The 22,097-nt window shown below is 42.9% G+C and overlaps 1 pseudogene; it reads left to right on the plus strand.

Moving 5' to 3' along the window:
• Positions 1-334: 334 nt before the first annotated feature.
• Positions 335-11,804, plus strand: LOC143975242 (elongation factor 2-like; annotated as a pseudogene).
• The last annotated feature ends 10,293 nt before the right edge of the window (positions 11,805-22,097 follow it).

The following is a 22,097-nucleotide window of genomic DNA, read 5'->3' on the forward strand; positions in this document are numbered from 1 at the left end:
CAAAAAATAAAAATCGCAGAGGCAATCAAATACCATCAAAAGAAAGCTCTATTTGTGGGAAGAAAAGGACGCAAATTTTGTTTGGGTACAACATTGCATGACCGCGCAATTACCAGTTAAAGCAGCGCAGTGCCAAAGTGTAAAAAGACCTCTGGTCATTTACCAGCAAAATGGTCCAGTCTGAAAGTGGTTATACTTCAAAAAAATAAAAACTGCTGAGGTGATCAAATACCACCATAAGAAAGCTCTATTTGCCTTTTTTCCCCAAGCCCTCCATCAGTGAGGTGTCTCTCAAACTCCGTTGTTCTAGGAGAATCTGGAGACATCCGACACCATGGTGAACTTCACCGTAAACTAGATCCAAGCGATCATGGACAAAAAGACCAACATCAGAAACATGTCTGTGATTGCTGACGTTGACCATGGCAAATCCACCTTGATGAGTTCCTTGGTATGTAAAGCCGGGATCATCGCCTCCTCCAGAGCTGGTGAAACACACTTCACAGATACTCAGAAAGATGAGCAAGAACGTTGTATCATCATCAAATCTATGTCAATTTCCTTGTTTTATGAGTTCATGGAAACTGACTTGGCTTTCATCAAGCAGTGCAAGGATATGGTTCTGGTTTCCTTATTAACCTCATCGACTCTCCCAGACACAAATACTTCTCCTCTGAGGTCATTGCTGCTCTCCGTGTCACAAACGGGGCTCTTGTAGTTGTTGGCAGTGTATCAGGTGTGTGTGCACAGACATAGACTGCCTTGTGGCAGGCCATTGCAGAAAGGGTCAAGCCAGTTCTCATGATGAATAAAATGGCCCGGGCTCTGCTGGAACTTCAACTGGAGCCTGAAGAATTGTACCTGACCTTCCAGAGAATAGTGGGAAATATTGAGATCACCTCTAACTATGGAGAGGGAGAAACTGGACCTATGGGGAACATCATGGTCGATCCAGTAATCGGCACAGTCAGCTTCCGTTACGGTCTGCTTGGATGGGCTTTCACCCTAAAGCAGTTTTCTGAGATGTATGTCACCAAATTTGCTGCCAAAGGAGAGAAGGCACAGCTTTCATCAACAGAACGTGCAAAGAAAGTAGAAGACATGATGAAAAAGCTTTGGGGAGACAAGTGCTTTAATCCAGCTTCTGGTACATTCAGCAAATCTGCAACCTCTCCTGATGAAAAAAAGTTACCATGTACCTTAAGGCCTCTTTCACACCAACGTGCCGTTCAGGCCCGCCTGTCAGTTTTTCAGGCGGACCTGAACGGGTGCTCCATAGAGCTCTATGGAGCGTCGGATGTCAGCGGTGACATGTCCGCTGACATCCGACCCGCTCCGATCCGAAAAAGTGTGACGGAGGAAAAAGCTATTTTTCCATCCGTCTGCGCATCGGATCGGATGACGACGGGCACTGCGGTCCGTCGTCATCCGATCTCCCATAGGGGAGAGCGGCGCTGTGACAGGTCCGTCCCTGCGCAGTGTGCAGAGACAGACCTGTCATCTCCCTGCTCAGCGGGGATCGGCGGAGTGATCCCCGCTGAGCAAACGGACATCCACGGGGCGGATCAGAACTGATCCGCCCCGTGTGAAAGGACCCTTAGCCAACTTATTCTGGATCCTATTTTCAAGGTATTTGACGACATCATGAATTTCAAGAAAGATGAAAACGTCAAACTGATCGAGAAGCTGGATATGAAGCTGGATGCAGAGGACAAAGACGAGGAATGAAAGCGGGCTGTAATAAGACGCCGGTTGCCTGCTGGCGATGCCTTGCTTCAGATGATCACAATCCATCTGCCATCACTTGTCACTGCACAGACATACCACTGTGAGCTCTTGTACGAGGGACCACCCAATTATGAGGCTGCCATGGATGTGAAAAACTGTGATCCTAAGGGACTCCTGATGATGTATATATCCAAGATGGTGCCTACATCTGATAAGGGACGTATCTATGCCTTGGCCGTGTCTTCTCCAGGGTTGTATCTACAGGCTAGAAAGTGTGTATTATGGATCCCAACTACACACCAGGCAAGAAAGAGGCTCTCTACTTGAAACCTATTCAGAGGACCATCCTGATGATGGGTCGTTATGTTGAGCCCATTGAGGACATACCTTGTGGTAATATAGTCAGACCTGTCGACCATGTGGCTGTGGAGGTAAAAAACCCAGCTGACAAAACTAGTTGAAAGTCTGAAATGTCTGGCCAGGTCTGATCCTATGGTGCAGTGCATAACTGAAGAGTCTGGAGAACACATCATTGCTGGAGCTGGTGAGCTTCATCTGGAAATCTGCCTTAAAGATCTGAAAGAGGACCATGCTGTATTCACATCAAGAAATCTGACCCTGTCCTATCATACCATGAGACTATAAGCGAAGAGTCCTATGTGCCCTGCTTATCAAAAGTCCCCCAACAAGTATAACCATCTGTACATGAAAGCCTGGCCATTCCCCGATGGTCTGGCTGAAGATATTGACAAAGGAGATGTCAGTTCTGATAGGATTTGAAGCTGCGTGTCAGTTACCTGACAGAGAAGTATGAATGGGATGTGACAGAGGCCAGGAGGATCTGGTGCTTTGGCCCTGATGGAACAGGACCCAACGTCCTTGATGTTACTGTTATGGAAATTTGTAGGTTCTGTATACAATTGTATTCTATTTTATATGTATTCCACTGCCTCTGAACAGCAGGTAATAAAGGGTTCTATGGTATAAGACCTAGATGTGACCGTAGATCTAAAGGTAGTACTTCTCCTAGACCGACAGCCATTTAAGCTACATACCGTGCACTTCCTGCATTGATAGTACCCAGTAAGGTTCGAGAAAAAATGCGGACGATTCGTGGGTGGGTCCAAAACATTAGGGGCCACCCTATCCCTCAAAGAAGTTACGCCTCTATAAACTACTTGGGGTCTGTCAGGCAAAATGGTTCCCAATACCGAGTCGTTCCTAAGTACATGCCAATGTTTTTTAAGTATATGTTTGATCCTAGTGTGTTGGCAGGAATAATTGGTGATGAAGGGGTAACGAAAATTGTTTTGACGGTCTCCTTCTCGTTCCTTTAGTAAATCGGATCTTTCTACTTGACTAATCTCATCTATCAGACGTGTCAAGGGTTCAGGTGGATAACCTTTATCAATGAACCTCTGAGTGAGAACGCGGGCCTGTTGTATAAAAACATCCTGTTCTGTACAGTTACGTCTCAATCTTAAGAGCTGACTTCTAGGTACTGATTTGAGCCAAGATGGATGATGGCAACTAGTAGTAGGTATAAAGGAGTTCCTATCGGTGGTTTTAAAGAAAGTTGATGTAATAAAACGTTCTCCTTTAATAGTGATAGTAAGGTCTAAAAAATTTATTTTAGTAAGACTGGCTTCATAAGTGAGGTGTATACCCCTGGTGTTGGCGTTAAGCTCACTCATAAACAAGGAGAGATCCGATTCACTCCCATCCCATAGGAGGAGGATGTCGTCTATGTACCTGGCCCAAAAGGTCAGCTGTGGCCTGACACGGGCATAGACGACATCCTCCTCCCATTTCCCCATAAACAAATTCGCCAAACTAGGGGCATATTTGGCCCCCATTGCGACCCCTTTAATCTGGCGAAAAAAATCCCCTCCAAACCAAAAAAAGTTATGCGTAGCCGCATAGTCTAAAAGTTTCATAATAAAGATTATTTGTTCTGAGGGGAGGTCAGAAAACCTTTCTAGGGAATCTGAAACGGCCTCTAGGCCCATATTTTGGGGTATGCTTGTATAAAGTGACGCAACATCTGCAGTCACCAGCAGAGTCCCTGGTTTAGGATGGTATCCCTCGAGAAGGTTAATTATATGCCTAGTGTCTTTAATAAATGATGGCATTCGACGCACTAGAGGTTGTAAAAAGAAATCTATATACCTGCCCACCCGGGAAGTGATGGAATCGATCCCACTAATAATGGGTCGTCCCGGGGGGCAGGTTAGACTCTTATGGACCTTAGGTAGGTAGTAGATTACAGGGATTCTAGGAGTTTTTGGGACAAGAAAGGCCTTTTCTTTCTTATTTAAGATTCCCTGATCGAATCCCTCGGCAACAAGGGACTCCAAAGTTCTTTTATATTGTACATTTGGATTAGAGGGTAGGGAGATGTAGGTAGCCCTATCTCCCAAAATCCGATTCATCTCGCCTATATAGTCATCCTTATTAAGGATGACTATGCCCCCCCCTTTGTCCGCTGGGCGGATGACCACATTTTTATTGTTGCAAAGGGATTCAATGCCAGCATCAATCACCTCTTTATTTCTAACTTTTTTTATACGCAATTCTTCAAGGTCTTTGAGGGCCAGATCGCGAAAGACTTTTAAAGAGGGACACAAATGCCCAGGTGGGTTGAAAAGTGATGGATTAGAAAGCCCCGAGTGACAATAGTCGCCAGAGGTATTTCTAAGAAAGTTGGTAGGATTTGAAGCTACATATCTTTGAATATTGAGTTTTCTAACATACCTATGAATATCCATGTATGTTTGAAACTTGTTCATGTTTTTGGCTGGGGCAAACTTGAGGCCCTTATCCAGGACACTCAGTTCACAATTACTAAGAGTGGCCGAGCTAAGGTTAAAAATACCTGCACCAGTTATGTTCTTGGTCTTTTTGGGCTGAGTACGCCTCCCCCCTCTAGTTCCTCTCTTAGCTCGACCACTCTTTTGATGCCTTGGTTTGGCCTGGGAAAACCCCAATTGCTGTGGCTTGGGTTCATACCCAAGTTGCCATTACCAGAGCTTCCCTGAATGTCATTATAGGGACCCATATTGTTAGGCCTCAGATTAGTCAGACTAATCTGAGGCCTAACAATATGGGTCCCTATAATGACATTCAGGGAAGCTCTGGTAATGGCAACTTGGGTATGAACCCAAGCCACAGCAATTGGGGTTTTCCCAGGCCAAACCAAGGCATCAAAAGAGTGGTCGAGCTAAGAGAGGAACTAGAGGGGGGAGGCGTACTCAGCCCAAAAAGACCAAGAACATAACTGGTGCAGGTATTTTTAACCTTAGCTCGGCCACTCTTAGTAATTGTGAACTGAGTGTCCTGGATAAGGGCCTCAAGTTTGCCCCAGCCAAAAACATGAACAAGTTTCAAACATACATGGATATTCATAGGTATGTTAGAAAACTCAATATTCAAAGATATGTAGCTTCAAATCCTACCAACTTTCTTAGAAATACCTCTGGCGACTATTGTCACTCGGGGCTTTCTAATCCATCACTTTTCAACCCACCTGGGCATTTGTGTCCCTCTTTAAAAGTCTTTCGCGATCTGGCCCTCAAAGACCTTGAAGAATTGCGTATAAAAAAAGTTAGAAATAAAGAGGTGATTGATGCTGGCATTGAATCCCTTTGCAACAATAAAAATGTGGTCATCCGCCCAGCGGACAAAGGGGGGGGCATAGTCATCCTTAATAAGGATGACTATATAGGCGAGATGAATCGGATTTTGGGAGATAGGGCTACCTACATCTCCCTACCCTCTAATCCAAATGTACAATATAAAAGAACTTTGGAGTCCCTTGTTGCCGAGGGATTCGATCAGGGAATCTTAAATAAGAAAGAAAAGGCCTTTCTTGTCCCAAAAACTCCTAGAATCCCTGTAATCTACTACCTACCTAAGGTCCATAAGAGTCTAACCTGCCCCCCGGGACGACCCATTATTAGTGGGATCGATTCCATCACTTCCCGGGTGGGCAGGTATATAGATTTCTTTTTACAACCTCTAGTGCGTCGAATGCCATCATTTATTAAAGACACTAGGCATATAATTAACCTTCTCGAGGGATACCATCCTAAACCAGGGACTCTGCTGGTGACTGCAGATGTTGCGTCACTTTATACAAGCATACCCCAAAATATGGGCCTAGAGGCCGTTTCAGATTCCCTAGAAAGGTTTTCTGACCTCCCCTCAGAACAAATAATCTTTATTATGAAACTTTTAGACTATGCGGCTACGCATAACTTTTTTTGGTTTGGAGGGGATTTTTTTCGCCAGATTAAAGGGGTCGCAATGGGGGCCAAATATGCCCCTAGTTTGGCGAATTTGTTTATGGGGAAATGGGAGGAGGATGTCGTCTATGCCCGTGTCAGGCCACAGCTGACCTTTTGGGCCAGGTACATAGACGACATCCTCCTCCTATGGGATGGGAGTGAATCGGATCTCTCCTTGTTTATGAGTGAGCTTAACGCCAACACCAGGGGTATACACCTCACTTATGAAGCCAGTCTTACTAAAATAAATTTTTTAGACCTTACTATCACTATTAAAGGAGAACGTTTTATTACATCAACTTTCTTTAAAACCACCGATAGGAACTCCTTTATACCTACTACTAGTTGCCATCATCCATCTTGGCTCAAATCAGTACCTAGAAGTCAGCTCTTAAGATTGAGACGTAACTGTACAGAACAGGATGTTTTTATACAACAGGCCCGCGTTCTCACTCAGAGGTTCATTGATAAAGGTTATCCACCTGAACCCTTGACACGTCTGATAGATGAGATTAGTCAAGTAGAAAGATCCGATTTACTAAAGGAACGAGAAGGAGACCGTCAAAACAATTTTCGTTACCCCTTCATCACCAATTATTCCTGCCAACACACTAGGATCAAACATATACTTAAAAAACATTGGCATGTACTTAGGAACGACTCGGTATTGGGAACCATTTTGCCTGACAGACCCCAAGTAGTTTATAGAGGCGTAACTTCTTTGAGGGATAGGGTGGCCCCTAATGTTTTGGACCCACCCACGAATCGTCCGCATTTTTTCTCGAACCTTACTGGGTACTATCAATGCAGGAAGTGCACGGTATGTAGCTTAAATGGCTGTCGGTCTAGGAGAAGTACTACCTTTAGATCTACGGTCACATCTAGGTCTTATACCATAGAACCCTTTATTACCTGCTGTTCAGAGGCAGTGGTCTACATGCTGGAGTGCCCTTGTGGCCTCCAGTATGTAGGGCGGACCAAACGTGCTTTACATGTACGTTTGAATGAGCATATTGGGAATATTCGTAGAGGATATACCCAGCATTCGGTCTCCAAACACTACCTGCTGGCACACAATAGAGACCCTACCAACACAATATTTATGGGAATTGACAAGTTCAACCCCCATTGGAGGGGAACCCATTTGGTAAGAAGCATTTCCAAGCTTGAAATGATGTGGATACACAGATTAAAAAGTTATGTTCCTCATGGTCTTAATATTGAAGTAGACGTAAATGCGTTTATTGACAATTCTTGAATAGTATATGATTGGTTGGAATAATTTACATAGCTTAAGCTTCCTGTGGTAGTTGCTGCTTTTTCAACTGTAAACTTGGTGTGAGTTCCATGAGTCCCCAATGAGGTTTTTTTGCCCTTATCATTTTTTGACACGCCATATCAGTGGTTTTACTACTATAAAAAGTTTCCAATTTCCACTGGTATATAATTCTTTCAATTAAGAACGTATTAGTATCTGGACATACGAGACAGTATATATCTTTACTACAGAAGCTGTCTTGTTTATCCGTTTGGATTGTTTTGTTTGTGTTTAATATTGTTTTATTATTTTATTGGATACCTTTTGATAAATATATTTTTCAATTGATATTTGAAAGAAATTTTTTAATTTCTTTTTATGTACTTCTATAACAATTTTGTATTTTTAATTTATGGTTCCTAAAAGAATCGGGAGGGTTATTATTATGGGTTTGCCTCTGCGTAATGGTAGGGCAAAAATCTTTACCCCTTTTTTCTTATGTAAAATGGTGGACTGGGGGCTAATATGGGCATTCCAGTCCTCTTTCCCTCACCCAACATGGTGGATTGAGAGGACAGCATGGAGCTCAGACCGAGGCTGTCCGTTTAGGAATTTGTATATAGGCGGTGCGTCAGAACGCCGTCCCGCATCCCGTGAACACGTCCGTTCGTGACGAAACGCGCGTAGGGAGATAGGCGTTCTGACGTCTCCGCGTTCTACGCCCAACCAGGAAGTGCGGGCGGCACACGAGTCCGGCCGGCTCGTTTTTATATGATCGTTTTTTCTTTACGCATGTGAGTGTAAATCTTTTAAACTTTACTTTATTAAACCAAGTGGTTTTACGCTATGCGAGTGTCTTTGATTTTTTATATGATCCACGATACCTTCGTTCCCGGACTGGAGGCTTCGTATTGGAGATAGAGACAGCGTGGTGTCAGCAATCTACGACACCTTCGTTTCTCGATTGGAGGCTTCATATTGGAGATGGAGATGGTGGGATGCCTGTGACGGTTCACCCAGAAACCTCTGTGCTGTTGCCTTACTGATCTCACTAACACTGGGATCTAAAGCTCTGGTAAGCGGCCCCTCTTCTCACTGGTGGAGGATTGTTTTGAAAAATTTTTTTTGTTTTTATATACACGCATTTGTGGATATTTTTGCACTTTTATGTCAAGTTTGAAGAACCAATATTAATCTTGGGACTATATATAAATATATTTTTTTCATCACATATGAACTTTTTATGGTTTTTTGAATATTATTTTAGTTAATACTATTCGTTTAAATCTAGCACACATTATAACCCTTTTTTTGTGTCAATCTACATTAATTATTGTGGGGGTTTTCTTTGTAATATTCACATCAATGTCATTTTAGGTCTAGTATACACTTTATTCACTTTATGACGATACGTTAGTATTCATGTATACTATTCACTAATCACATTTTTCTGTCAATTTAATATTGTTTTTACGTCTATTGGTATAGGTTGATTAGGTTTTTTGGTGTTTGATTATTTTCTAGTTTCATTGTTTTTAGCGCAGCTCATTTTGTTCACCTATTTAGTTTGATATCGGAGTATTACGATTAGGGTTGCTGCTTATAGGTTGCTTTCTTTTGTTGTTTGAGTAGCGCGGTTTACCTTTTGTACCGTATATGTATTGCACGATGCCCTCACTGTGCACACGGCACTAATAATGTTTTCAGTACATGTTTTGCATTCTTTCGAGTTCTGATTAGAATAAGCCTGCCTATGTAATGCCCCTTGTTACCATAAACGTACAATTGTAATATTAATGTGATACCTACGTAATCATGTGTATAAAAGCCTTCAAATGCGTCATAATAAAGGAGAACGGTTATTTGGAAAGATGCTGAGCGTATCTTTTGTGTCTGTTCCCTACTGCAGTAGTTATTAATTTGGAACCACTAATCAATATGAGGATAGGAGTTGCCTATCATCAAAATATCCATATTAGGTGGCGAAGCCAGCCCAGCAGGGGTTATCAGGTGACCCTGAGTATCCGAAACGAGGAGCTTGAGACGATCCGGGAATTTCTGATAATCAGCCGGCTGAGGTAAGCCTTTTGCTTACATTTGAGTTACCAGACTTCCTTGATCGGTAAGGCATTTTCGGGACAGCCCCGGACACTTGCTGGGTCTGTGCAGCTCACAGATTCCACCCTAGTTCTGGCCCAGTATAGCTGGGATTAATAATTCAACTTTAAGGACCCCAGAACGAGAAGCACAAGTGGTCCACAGAGGGCAACTTCTTACGAAACAAGACTTTGGAAAAGGTGATCATTTATGTCTGCCAGACACTCTTTTCCCTTCAGCTTGACACATGGACCATGTCATCAGTCACAAGTAGTTATGGCTGCCTTAGTAAATGAGCGTGGGATAGAGCCAGGGTTCTCCACAGTTGTTTTTATAACATACCACTTTTTGTTTTATCTGTTACCAAAGGTGTTACCAAAAGCTGAACATCCCTTCCAGAAATAGCAAAAATATATATCCAGATGCCCAAGTCAGGATCTTATGAGTATGTATTTTGTTTGTATGGACATGTTTTCTGGATGTCCAGTGGCAAATGCTACTGCAAAGGCCACAGTTAGTAAAAAGGTGTTCTCAGAAGTAGTTCATAAGTACAGAGTGCAGAATCTACAGACAGTAACAGAGGAAATCATTTTTATAGGAGAGTCCTTACTAGACGTTTTGAGGTTTTATTTTTACACCCCCTACTGTCTACAACATAGCGGACAAAGTAGAATAAGAAACTAGAAAACTTTTGCCTGAATGTTTTATTATATTTTATCAAGCCCGTAGGGGGATGTTGGACTCTCTCCCTATGGGAATTGGTTTGGGAGTGTGTTGCTCACTTGCTTATATTTTGTCTCAGCAGCTGAAGTCCTCCATTCGGATCTCACAGAGAATGTTGCTGTATTTTTAAAGTTTTTGACAAACTCATTTATGTGTTTTCTCCCCAATTCCAGATCCTAAAAGTTTGGAAGGATCTAAAACTAAAGCCAGGTGACATGTGGATTGTTAAGACACATTTATATATAAGGAAATGTTTGGAGACTCAATACAGCATCTATTTTATGTACAGTTTTGCAAAACTTGAAGGAAAAGTCACCCAAATCCACACCAGACTGCAAAAATGTCCAAATTAAAGAAATCTCTGTGTCTGATTTGTTTCCCTCTTGCGATCACAGTCTTGGGTACTTTTTGATTCAATTACTTTAATTGTAAGGGATACATATATTTGAAAAGTAGTTTAGCCATGTTGAAGTCATTTTTGTCTTTTGTACCTCTTCCATTTTATGTACAATTGTCTGTGTTTACATGTGCTGATAAGTCAGCATACCAGCAATTAAGCTAGAAGGCCATTCTGGCCACAGGAGTGTACAGCCAGTACTCTGTAAATATGTCTTATCAATCATTTGTTTTTCACAGTGAAAAGTCATTTTTGCCTCTTTGGCCAGGACTACCTCCACCTAAGCGTGTGGAGGTTCCAGGTTAAAGGTGATAGCAGGTATGGTTAGTGATCAAAATATTGATCAAAAGAGAGGAGACTGTTATGGAAATTTGTAGGTTCTGTATACAATTGTATTCTATTTTATATGTATTGCACGATGCCCTCACTGTGCACACGGCACTAATAATGTTTTCAGTACATGTTTTGCATTCTTTCGAGTTCTGATTAGAATAAGCCTGCCTATGTAACGCCCCTTGTTACCATAAACGTACAATTGTAATATTAATGTGATACCTACGTAATCATGTGTATAAAAGCCTTCAAATGCGTCATAATAAAGGAGAACGGTTATTTGGAAAGATGCTGAGCGTATCTTTTGTGTCTGTTCCCTACTGCAGTAGTTATTAATTTGGAACCACTAATCAATATGAGGATAGGAGTTGCCTATCATCAAAATATCCATTTCAGTCCTTGATGTTATCAAAGGTGTCCAGTACCTCAATGAGCTCAAGGACAGTGTTGTTGCTAGCTTGTGGGACACCAAAGAGGGAGTTCTGTGTGAAGAGAACATGCGAGGTGCCAGGTTTGACATTCATGACGTCAGCCTGCATGCTGATGTCATTCATCGTGGAGGTGGACAGATCATTCCCACTGCAAGAAGAGTCCTCTTCTTGCATTGGGGTTGCTGCCATCACTGCCCAGCCCAGGCTAATGGAGCCCATCTACTTGGTGGAGATCCAGTGTCCAGAGCAAGTTTAGGTGGCATTTATGGTGTGCTGAACAAGAAGCGTGGACACGTCTTTGAGGAGTCCCAAGTGGCCAGAACCCCTATGTTTGTTGTAAAAGCCTATCTTCCCGTCAACTAATCATTGGGCTTCACTGCTGATCTCAGGTCTAACACAGGTGGTCAGGCCTTCCCTCAGTGTGTGTGTTTAACCACTGGCAGATCCTTCCTGCCAACACTGGCCCATCACAAGTGGTGGCTTAAACCCGGAAACACAGGGGCTTGAAGGAAGGAGTCCCAGCGCTGGACAACTACTTAGATAAATTGTAACAGGGTCGCCTGCCATTCTTATTAAACCAAGCTCACTACACCTACACTAATTGTCAGTTATAGTAGCGCAGTGTCGTATTGCAAAAAATGGCCTGGTCATGAAGAGGGATAGACCTTCTGGAGCTGAAGTCATTAACAAAGAAAATCCCTTCCCATTTCACCACATGGAAGAGAAATGTTGCAAGGCCTGCGAAAGAAAATCATTTCTTTACACAAAAAGGTGAAGGCTACAAGAAGATCAGCAAAGCTTTACTTATCAGTCAGAATACTGTAGCACGCCCCACTTTTCATTTTTTTATTAGTTAAAAAAGTTTAAAAAATCCAATAGATTTAGTTCCACTTCACAATTGTGTCCCACTTGTTGGTGATTCTTCACAAAAAATAAAAATGTTATATCTTTATGTTTGAAGCCTGAAATGTGGCAAAAGGTTGAAAAGTTCAAGGGGGCCGAATACTTTCGCAAGGCACTGTACGCTCCAAATGCGGATACCGATCCGAATCAAACTACAAACAGATCTTGCCAGGCTGGCGTCCTGAGTTCTCTTGGATGGGTCACCTGGCAGCGTTCAAAATATTCCATCTCCCCCAAATACTATATCTATTCCAGACTATACCCATTCCACTCCCCCTTAGTTACTTCAAATCCCTCCAAATGATACTGTCTAAATTCATTTGGCAGGGTAAAAAAGCCAGATGTGGTCGCCCCCAATTAATTAAACACTGATTAGCTGGAGAAACAGGTTATGTTGACTTCCAAGACTACTACATGGCATCTATCCTCACACAATCAAAGGAGTGGTTCCCAATTTCTCCCCTACCACCCTTTGGGGGAGAGTGGAAGCCTCTCTTATTCCAGGTGGAAACTTACCCTGTTGGATATTCGCAACTACTCTCGGAGCAAAACTCCCTAGCCGATCTTCTCCGACCATGGCGGCGACTATCAAAGTTTGGTCCCGATTTATTCAATCATCGATCACCCACCCAAATAGATCGACAATCCACATACCCATAGAAACCCTACAACTCCTAATACTATCAACATCTTACTCAGGGTGGCAAAACAAAGGCATAACTTACTTATCTGACCTGATTGATAGAAATGCAATAAAAACGTTTCCCGCACTCCAAAAAGAATACTCACTACCAAATTCTGATATATTCTTATAAATCCGTACCAAACACTGCCTTGCTTCACTAAAAACCTGGATGTGCGAACTCCCACAGAAAGCCTGGATTTTCTTCAGATCCACCACAGTACACCAAAAAGGTATATCTCTTTTCTATAACTTACTCCATCATAAGACTACATTCACTAGCTCGGCAGCAATGCTACGCTGTGAAAAAAACACACGATCGGAATTCCGGCCAGAAAAAGACAGATGAGAGCTTTTCATCGGAAAATGTGACCGTGTGTATGCTCCATCGAAATTTAGTTGTCCAAATTTCCGCCAGCCAAAAATTGATAGCATGTTCTCAATTTTCCCGATGGGAAAAACTTTCTAATTCCGATCGTGTGTATGCAATTCCGACACGCCTAAAATCACGCATGCTCAGATTCAACTACGAGACAGAAGCTATTGGCTACTGACTATTGAACTTCCTTTTTCTAGTCACGTCGTACGCGTCCTACGTCACCACGTTATAAATGATCAGAATTTGATGTGACTGTGTGTAGGCAAGACAGCTTGAGCCGAATTCCGTCGGAATTCCGTCTGGAAAACCATCAGAGCTTTTTCCGAAGAGAATTTCGATCGTGTGTACGCGGCATAAGACTAAAAATTCACACTAGCACATTGGGAAAAGGCCTGTCATTCCACATATAAGGCTACTTGCTGCTCTACTCTCTGGGAGCTGTCATTTAAGCTGACCTATCGTTGGTATTAGACCCCTGATAGACTCTCCAAATTTGACACAACACATGATGATACATGTTGGAGGAACTGTGGACAAAAAGGTGACCTACTTCACACATTCTGGAACTGCCCCAAACTCACACGTTACTGGCACTTTGTTTTCAGATTAATCTCTGATGTCACTAAACTAACAATCACAGGAACACCCTCCCTAGCCCTTTTGTCTCTGAATATAGAAAAATTCCCAGATGAAAAATATAATAATACACATACTCTTAGCAGCATGTCTTAGTATAGATAGGAAATGGAAAAATCCTGATCGACCTACACTTACAGACATAGTTCAAACCACACATGTACATTTTACACACAAAACGGTCCTACCACTAAGACATGGTACCAAAGCTCTTCACGGGAACAGATTAGATCCCTTTGGGGGTGTCTGGGTGGAGTAACTCCCTTCCCCTTGTCTTAGACGAACTAATCCACAATTTTACTTACCTTAGAAATTACATTATCTGCCTCACTATGTTTGCCACACCTCAACTACTTATGCACCTCACAAAGCGGATATTATTTGTTTTGATTCATTTTTGTTCTCTTTTACATTGTTGTTGAATATGTTTCTTTATGAAAAATGCATATATATGTTTCCTTGAATCTGTAACATTTACAATATCTTAATAAAAATCTATTGAGGGAAAAAAATAAAAAATATTTTTATTTTCTTTCTTTTCAAAAGGGGTGTACTCATTTATGCTGAGCACGTACATTAATTAAGAAAAAAAAAAACATATATACATCCCCGCCCTACAAGTTAGATAGTTTGCATTGGTCTTCAGCAATCTTCATACCACATATTGTCAATTGGATAAATGTCTGGGCTTTTACTTGGTTATTCCACAGTGTTTTAAATGTTTCCCTTTACACCATTCCAGTGTAGTTTTAGCAGTGTGTTTAGGATCAGTGTCCTGCTGAGAAGGTGGACCTCTGCCCCAGTCTCAAATCTCTGGCAGAGTGAAACAGATTTTCTTCAAGAAGTTCCTTGTATTCAGCACCATCCATTTTTCCTTTACTCATGGCCAATTTTCAAGTCCCTGTTAATTCTGCCATCACTATGTGTCACTGTGGGGATGATGTTCATGGGTACATTCGAAGGATTGGGCTTGTTGCACATATGGTGTTTCCCATGATGACCAAAAAGTTCAAATTTAGGCTCCTTTGACCAGAGAACTTTTTCTATATGTTTGTATAGTCTGTTATGTGCTTCGAATGTGTCCCCCCCCCCCCCCCCCCTAAAGCTATGCCTTTTTTTATTCACTCTTCCATAAAGCCTCTCTTAAAGTGGTCCTATGGTCAGGTACTTCAATCTCCACTGTAGATCTTTTCAGTTCCTTCAGTGTTATCTTTATTTTTATTTTTTCATCGCTAATGTCCTTCTTGCCTGGTGTGTATGTTTTGGTGGGCAGGTTTATAATGAAGCTATATTATTTCCATTTTGTTATAATGGATTTAATGGTGCTCTGTAGGCTCTTCATAGTATGGGATAATTTTTTATAACCCAGCCCTGACCTATATTTTCCATAAAAACTTTATTCCTGACCTGTTTTTTTTTTTAAATCAGAAAAGAAGTTTATTGGAAAACCGGATAACATTACATACATAGGCAGATTCATGTTGTTACAAGTACAGAAGGAGCAGTAATCACTACATATAGCTTATAACATGTAACCTACTGTCATATCTACAAGATTAGCTTTTATACGCATATGTATCGAAAACCAATGGGTTAGCAGAATTTTTACCTTTCCCTAACAGGGCCAATGTGACCCACAGGAGGTCTCTTCTTCTAGGTCTGCATTTATTCCAAAGGAGTATGAGAACCTCAAGGTACATGAAATGGTCAAACCAAACAAACCACAACAAACAAAGAACAATAAAAGAGATCTACTTCCTCATCATACTCGTTATGCATTTATAATTGTATGCCATGATCCTCCAGGTATAGGTACAGCCATTTCTCATATAAGTGGATTACCCTCTCATAACCAATTCACCGGCCCATCATATCTGCAGAAGCCTATCCATAATCAGTTGAGTTGATGCCAGTCCAGGTGTATCCAACCAGGGTTGCCACATTGCATAAAAATTTTTAAGAACGTTTCTATGTTGGTAGGTACGTATAAGCATATTGTTTACCAATTCCACCCATCCTTTCCCTGTTGGGACTTTCGGAGTTATCCAGAATCTCGCAATGGCTTTGCGTGAAAGATACAGTAAACGTAGAACTGCGGTGTGGCCACTGGGCGAGAGAGAGGGAATCTCCAGTGCGCCCAGCAGACACACCACTGGATCCTGTGGAATCGGAATTTGATATACCTGGGATATAGTCGTTAATACATACTGCCAATATCTGAATAGTTTTGGACATTTCCACATCATGTGCAATAAGTCACCCTCATCTCTGTTACATTTTGGGCATAGTGGGGAGTTACGAAACCCCCATTTATGCAACTTGGAAGGAGTTCGGTATGCTCTATGTAGTAAAAATAAGTGTGACAGCCTGTGCGAAGTAGAAACTGAAACTACTGGGGCCGATGTCAGACATAATTCCCACTGTTCTCCGTCTATAGGGCCCAGATCCCGCTCCCACCCCCGTCTGCAGGGCAGTTTAGAAGCATCATGTGTTGAATTAAGTAATCTAGCATATATTCTCGAGATCATGCCCTTCCTGTCCCCCGACAACAACACATCATTCATCAGGGGATGCGTCACTATCGCCAGAGAGGACAGCCTAAGCTCGCTATGCATTGCATGCCGAAGCTGCAGATATTGATAAAACTGTGTCCTGGGGATTGGGAATTCCTCCTGTAGTTCTGCAAAGGATTTGATTACCGTACCTTTAAATAACTGCGCGATAAAATGCACACCTGCTGCTTCCCACTGACGAAAATTTGTAAGTTTACATAATTCCTTATAATATTTATTCCTCCATATAAGGGTGAAGGGACAGGCTCCCCTTACCTTCAGAATAGATCTAACATATTTCCATAGAGTGTGTAAGAGCCTTATTGTAGGGATAGATTGCACTATATGAGTTAGACCCGCGTCTAGGTGAGACAATGCAGTGAGCGTAGAGTCTTGTGGGACCAGTAGGGATCTAATAGGGTCTTCAACATCCGGCACCCCCCATCCACCCAAGTGTTAAAGTTGGGAAGCTACAATGTAATATCGAACATGTGGGACAGCTAGGCCGCCCTGGTCTTTCGCTAATTGCAGCGAATGTAAACTAATTTTTGCTGCCTTTTTTCCCCAGATTAGTTCTCGAAATTGAGCATCTATTTGCGTGAACCATTTGTGAGGTATCCATATGGGGGAGTTATGAAAGACGTACAAGGGTTGTGGGGCCCACACCATTTTAATCAGGTTCTCTCTCCCGGTGACCGACAGAGGGAGCTTCACCCATGCAGTGAATTTCTCTCTAAATTTGTGAAGTAGAGGAGCCAAATTCAAAGCAAGGTATTGGTTGGGGTCCACCATCACCTGTATGCCTAGATAACGGAATTCATCCACTGTAAGTATATCCTTGGCACACTCAGGAAGAGGTTGCGGCAGGGGGTCTAAGGGAAGGAGCACAGATTTATTCCAGTTAATACTAAATCCCGACAGCTCTCCGAAATCTGCAATTAAATGCATCACATTTTTCAGCGAGTGGTCGGTGTCCCCAAGATAAATCAGCATATCGTCCGTGCACAGAGAGACTAAGTCTTGTCTAAGGCCCCGGCGAAACCCTGTTATGGCCCCTGAGGCTCTAATATGGATAGCTAGAGGTTCAAGCGCGAGAGCAAACAACAGGGGTGACAAAGGGCACCCCTGTCGAATGCCCCTAAAGAGATTAAAGGGGTCCGAAACGTCACCGTTGATTCTCATTCTCGCTGACGGGGCATGGTAGAGTAATTGGACCCATTTAAAAAAAGGACCCACCCCAAACCTCTACAGCGTCTCCCAGAGGTATGGCCATTCGACACTGTCAAACGCTTTGGCCACGTCTAATGAAAGAATGGCCCTATTGCCCGGATTATCGACAGGGATTTGTAAATTGAGGAATAACCTGCGTAAATTTTGAGCAGTCGACCTGGTTGGAATGAACCCAGACTGGTCTCTGTGTATCACTGTTTGAATACATTTGGCCAATCTGTTAGCCAAAACTCTGGCCAACAGTTTAACGTCGAATGTAAGCAGTGAGATAGGTCAATAAGAATCCGGGGACAGGGCATCCTTTCCAGGTTTCAACAGGACCACCACTAGTGCCTCACTCATAGAGGTGAGGACTGTCCCGGTTTCAAACACTCTATTATAAACCTGAAGAAGGATAGGGATCAACTATGAAGCATAACGTTTGTAGACCTCCGAGGGCAGGCCATCAGCCCCTGGTGCCTTCCCATTCTGTGCATGAGCTAGGGCCTCTAATAATTCCTCCTCCATCAGTGGGGCATTCAGCAGGGTAGTGTCCTTCCCAGATAGACAGAGTATGGGGTATCTGTCTAAAAAATTACAAATATCCTCCTTAGAAGGGTGTACTTTGGATGTATAAACCTCCTGAAAAAACTGCTTGAACGTTTCCATAATGGCCTGTGTGGAGTAGCAAAGATTCCCCTGCTTGTCCCTCACCACTACTATGTGAGATGCTGGCTGCTGTGATTTGGCTAACAAAGCTAACATATGGCCCGTATTTTCACCTTCCTCAAAATGAGCTTGTTTTAAAAAGAACTGTTTATTTTCTGCTAGTTGTAGGGTTAGGTTTTTAAGTAAAGACTAGGAAGACAACCACCCTCTTTTGGTGTTGTCATTGGGGTCAGCTACATTGAGTGCTTCTGCTCTTCGTGCCTCTGCCAGTACTGAATTTTCCCATTCTTTAGTTTTGGACTTAATGTAGGATATTTCTCTTATAAATTGTCTGCGGAGGTAAGCCTTAGCTGCCACCCAGACAATGGTCAAATCTGTGGATCCTATATTCTGCTGAAAAAAGGAGGCCAGAAGAGACTGTATCGGGTCAGGGTGCGGCAAGAGGGACAACCAGAATGGATTTAGTTTCCAGGTGCCCCCCCTCCTAACCACCCCCAGGCCAATGTCCACAGAGAACGGAGAATGGTCAGAGATTCTGGTTACCTCATTCCTCATACCTCATTCCTGACCTGTTTAGAGAGCTCCTCAGTTTACACTTTGCTTAATTAGTGGTGGTGTAGACTCAGAGGCTCCAAAACAGATATTATATTTCTTGTGGGTGGAGCAGTACATTAAAATGAATGGGCTGCCCTGCCTGAGATGTACATGTGAAAATGCAGAGAACTGAACTGAGCCTCATATCACAATCCTGGTCTTACATCAGTGTCCTCAGTCCCCACTCCACAGCACAGTTCCCTCTCCTTCACATAAAATGTCCTCCTTCACATTGCCCCCCTTCCTGCCTTACCTTACACAGACAGGGCGGAGGGCAGAATCTATAAGCTGGTGAGGTAATTGGTTGCTAGGACTGCCCTGGGTTCAAGCAACAGAATCACCTGCTTGTTAAGTCAAAAGATGTCCTGCCTCCTGCTGTGGGCTCTGTGAGAATGACAGCAGCGGTGATGGTTGCTGGGCAGAACAGGGGTTCAGAGGATGAAACCATAGCACATGGTGGGGAACATGGGCATTTATAACTTACAGTTATATATGTTAGATGTGTTGAATACCAAAGGGCATTTTAGAAGTTGCAGCGCTGGAACAGAGGGGAAAATAGGTGCTCACATTTGATATAGTTACATCCATAATGTAAATTCAAAGAAAGAAAGATCATTAAAAGATCATGCACAGCATACAAAGAATAAAAAAGTAATACTAATTTAGAGCAAAACGAAACCTATAAATTGCAGTTTAATGCTAGGAAGACATTTAGGACACCCTATCATTACAGTATGAAAAATATAAAATTTATTCGAAAAGAAGTGCCATTTTGATTTAAAATGGCCCCTTCCTCTGATCCTCTAATATCCTTATTGTATCAGGTCAGCTTCCACAACAAGGGTGGCTCCCGTTCCAATTGCAATTTTGGCACTTCAAAACTGTCACATCCACCAACAAGCCCTCCACATCATGAAAGTAAACCACCATTTTCCAGTAGTGGTGGGGGAGGGGTTGGGGGGGGGGGGTATACTGACAGAACAAGAGCTTGTCTTAGAAGTAAACCAGATGAAGACAGTATAGTATTTTGTGCACTGATCGCGCACCTTCTAGGCTGGACTCTTTTGTGAACAATTTAAGCCATTATAAAGCATGGCTGGAGACAAGCAGAATACACAGCTCCCCAGACAAAAGAACATGGTATCATGCTGATTATTGGTGAGTCCCCAGGGAAAGAGATTAGCTGCAGGAGATGCTGGATAGGTTTGAAAAGCACATCATCAAGATTCAGTCCAATATGAAAGTTTTACAAATGTAAAAGGATAAGTTCCGTTGGCTTTATGAGCAGGCCCAGAGTAAACTGAACACAGTTAAGAGAGATCTCTTTCCTCTGTGTAAAAACAGCTCTTCAGGTAAAAAATGTATCCATCTAAAGCATGTGCCAAACACAAGGCCCGCAGGCTGAATCTGGCCTTCCAGGCCGCTTTATGTCGCATTCGCACCTCTACTGCAGCTACATCTCCCACCTTGCAGTTAGCAGCAGAGAAGAGGACAAAATTTCTCCACTAGATCCTGCATTTCTCCAAGCAGCCGCATTTCTCCCCCCGTCTCAGCAGTCGGCAGCAGAGAGGAGGACCAAAGGCCTCCTACAGATCCTGCGCCTTTCTGTTCAGCTGCAGCACCCACTTGTCTCCGCCTCCCCTGGTCTCAACATTCACCAGACACTGCCCTCCCACTGGTCCTCCTCCAGACCCCGCACTTTCTGCTTCCCAGATCCACCCCCAGCTTCTTCCTGGCAGCAGCACAGGAGGTGTGCACTGTGATGTAAGGTATATTTCAACCGTTTTTTAAATATTGGTACCATTTGCTTTTCACCAATTATCTGGTACCATTCCAGTCAGTAAGCTTTCCTTATAAATTAGGAACAAAGGTCTTGCTATAACATAGCTAACTTCTTTGAGAACTCTAGGGTGTAAGCCATCCGTTTCTGGTGATTTATTCACATTAAGATGTTCTAGTCTTTTTTGAATACAGGTTTCTGTCATTCACAAGGGTACATTTAATATACTGTTATCAATCTTACTGTCTTAATTATTATACCTCTCCTTTTCTTTCATATAACCCCAAGAGTAGAATGGATTTAAAACAGTTGCCTTCTCACTGTCACTTGTGACCAACTTCCTCTGGCCATCTTTATTAAGGGACTAATATTTTCTTACCTCACCTTTTTACTATTAATACATTTTAGACCTCCGGGCCCTTCTCTGGGGTTACAAACCACAAGGTGACCACACTAGCCTACCCTCCCTCTCACCACTGATGCTCACATCCCTTAAACTTTGGTACAAAAGGGGCCTTCACACCATTCTTTCTTCTGACCCGGGCCCCTTGACTCCCCTTTTCGACAATCCCGCATTCCCACAGGGGGTTGGAGCAACAACTCTGGGGTCCTTCAAACGCTCTGAATGGCCTCAAGCACACTCTTTTGTACACCACTCACAGGGGACGCCAGTTTCCCAGGGGGGACCCTGTGACTGGCTCACTGCCCTACATATGTCTACACCAAACACCTACACCCCTCCTCCCAAATAAACTGCACGTATAGCGGTTTTGAGGATTTGTGTTCCCTCCAGGAAACACCCAGGCACCTTCTCTCATCCCTCTATAGTTTGTTACAGGCCTTAACACACGACCAACTGTCCTCACCTACCTGGGTGAGGACATCTCCAGACCGGAATGGCAAACATCGTTTCACTTTACACATAAATCAACGATCTCTTGTTACTCTCAAGAAAAGAATTATAAGATCTTATCTAGGTGGTACAGAGACCCAGCCACTCTACAAAAAATCTTTCTGTCTTCTCCGGCCACCTGCTGGTGCTGCGATGTCTCTGCCGGGACTTACCTACATGTCTGGTGGGTTTGTGAGAGAATCCGCCCTTTTTGGACTCAGGTATATGAATGCTACAATTATATTTATGATAAGAAAGTACCGACCTCTCCAAAGATTGCTCTCCTTTCTATGTTACCTGGGTCAATAAAATCGCAAAAACAAAACCCGCTTTGCTTTATCATGTCCTCAGCAAGACAACTCATACCATCATATTGGAAAACTAAGATCACCCCTCCACTGTCGCGATGGGTTTCTACTATGAATGACACCATGAGGATGGAGGAGATGTTAGCCCTTAAAAATGACACGTTTGTCAAATTTGCAATGCTGTGGTCTGTCTGGCTTCCGCTTCTCCACCTCTGACACCCTAAAGAATAAGCTGTTGAA

Source organism: Lithobates pipiens, unplaced genomic scaffold (genome assembly GCF_037356315.1).
Source record: "Lithobates pipiens isolate NorthernLeopardFrog02 unplaced genomic scaffold, aLitPip1_a1.2 Scaffold_13, whole genome shotgun sequence".
NCBI lineage: Eukaryota > Metazoa > Chordata > Amphibia > Anura > Ranidae > Lithobates > Lithobates pipiens.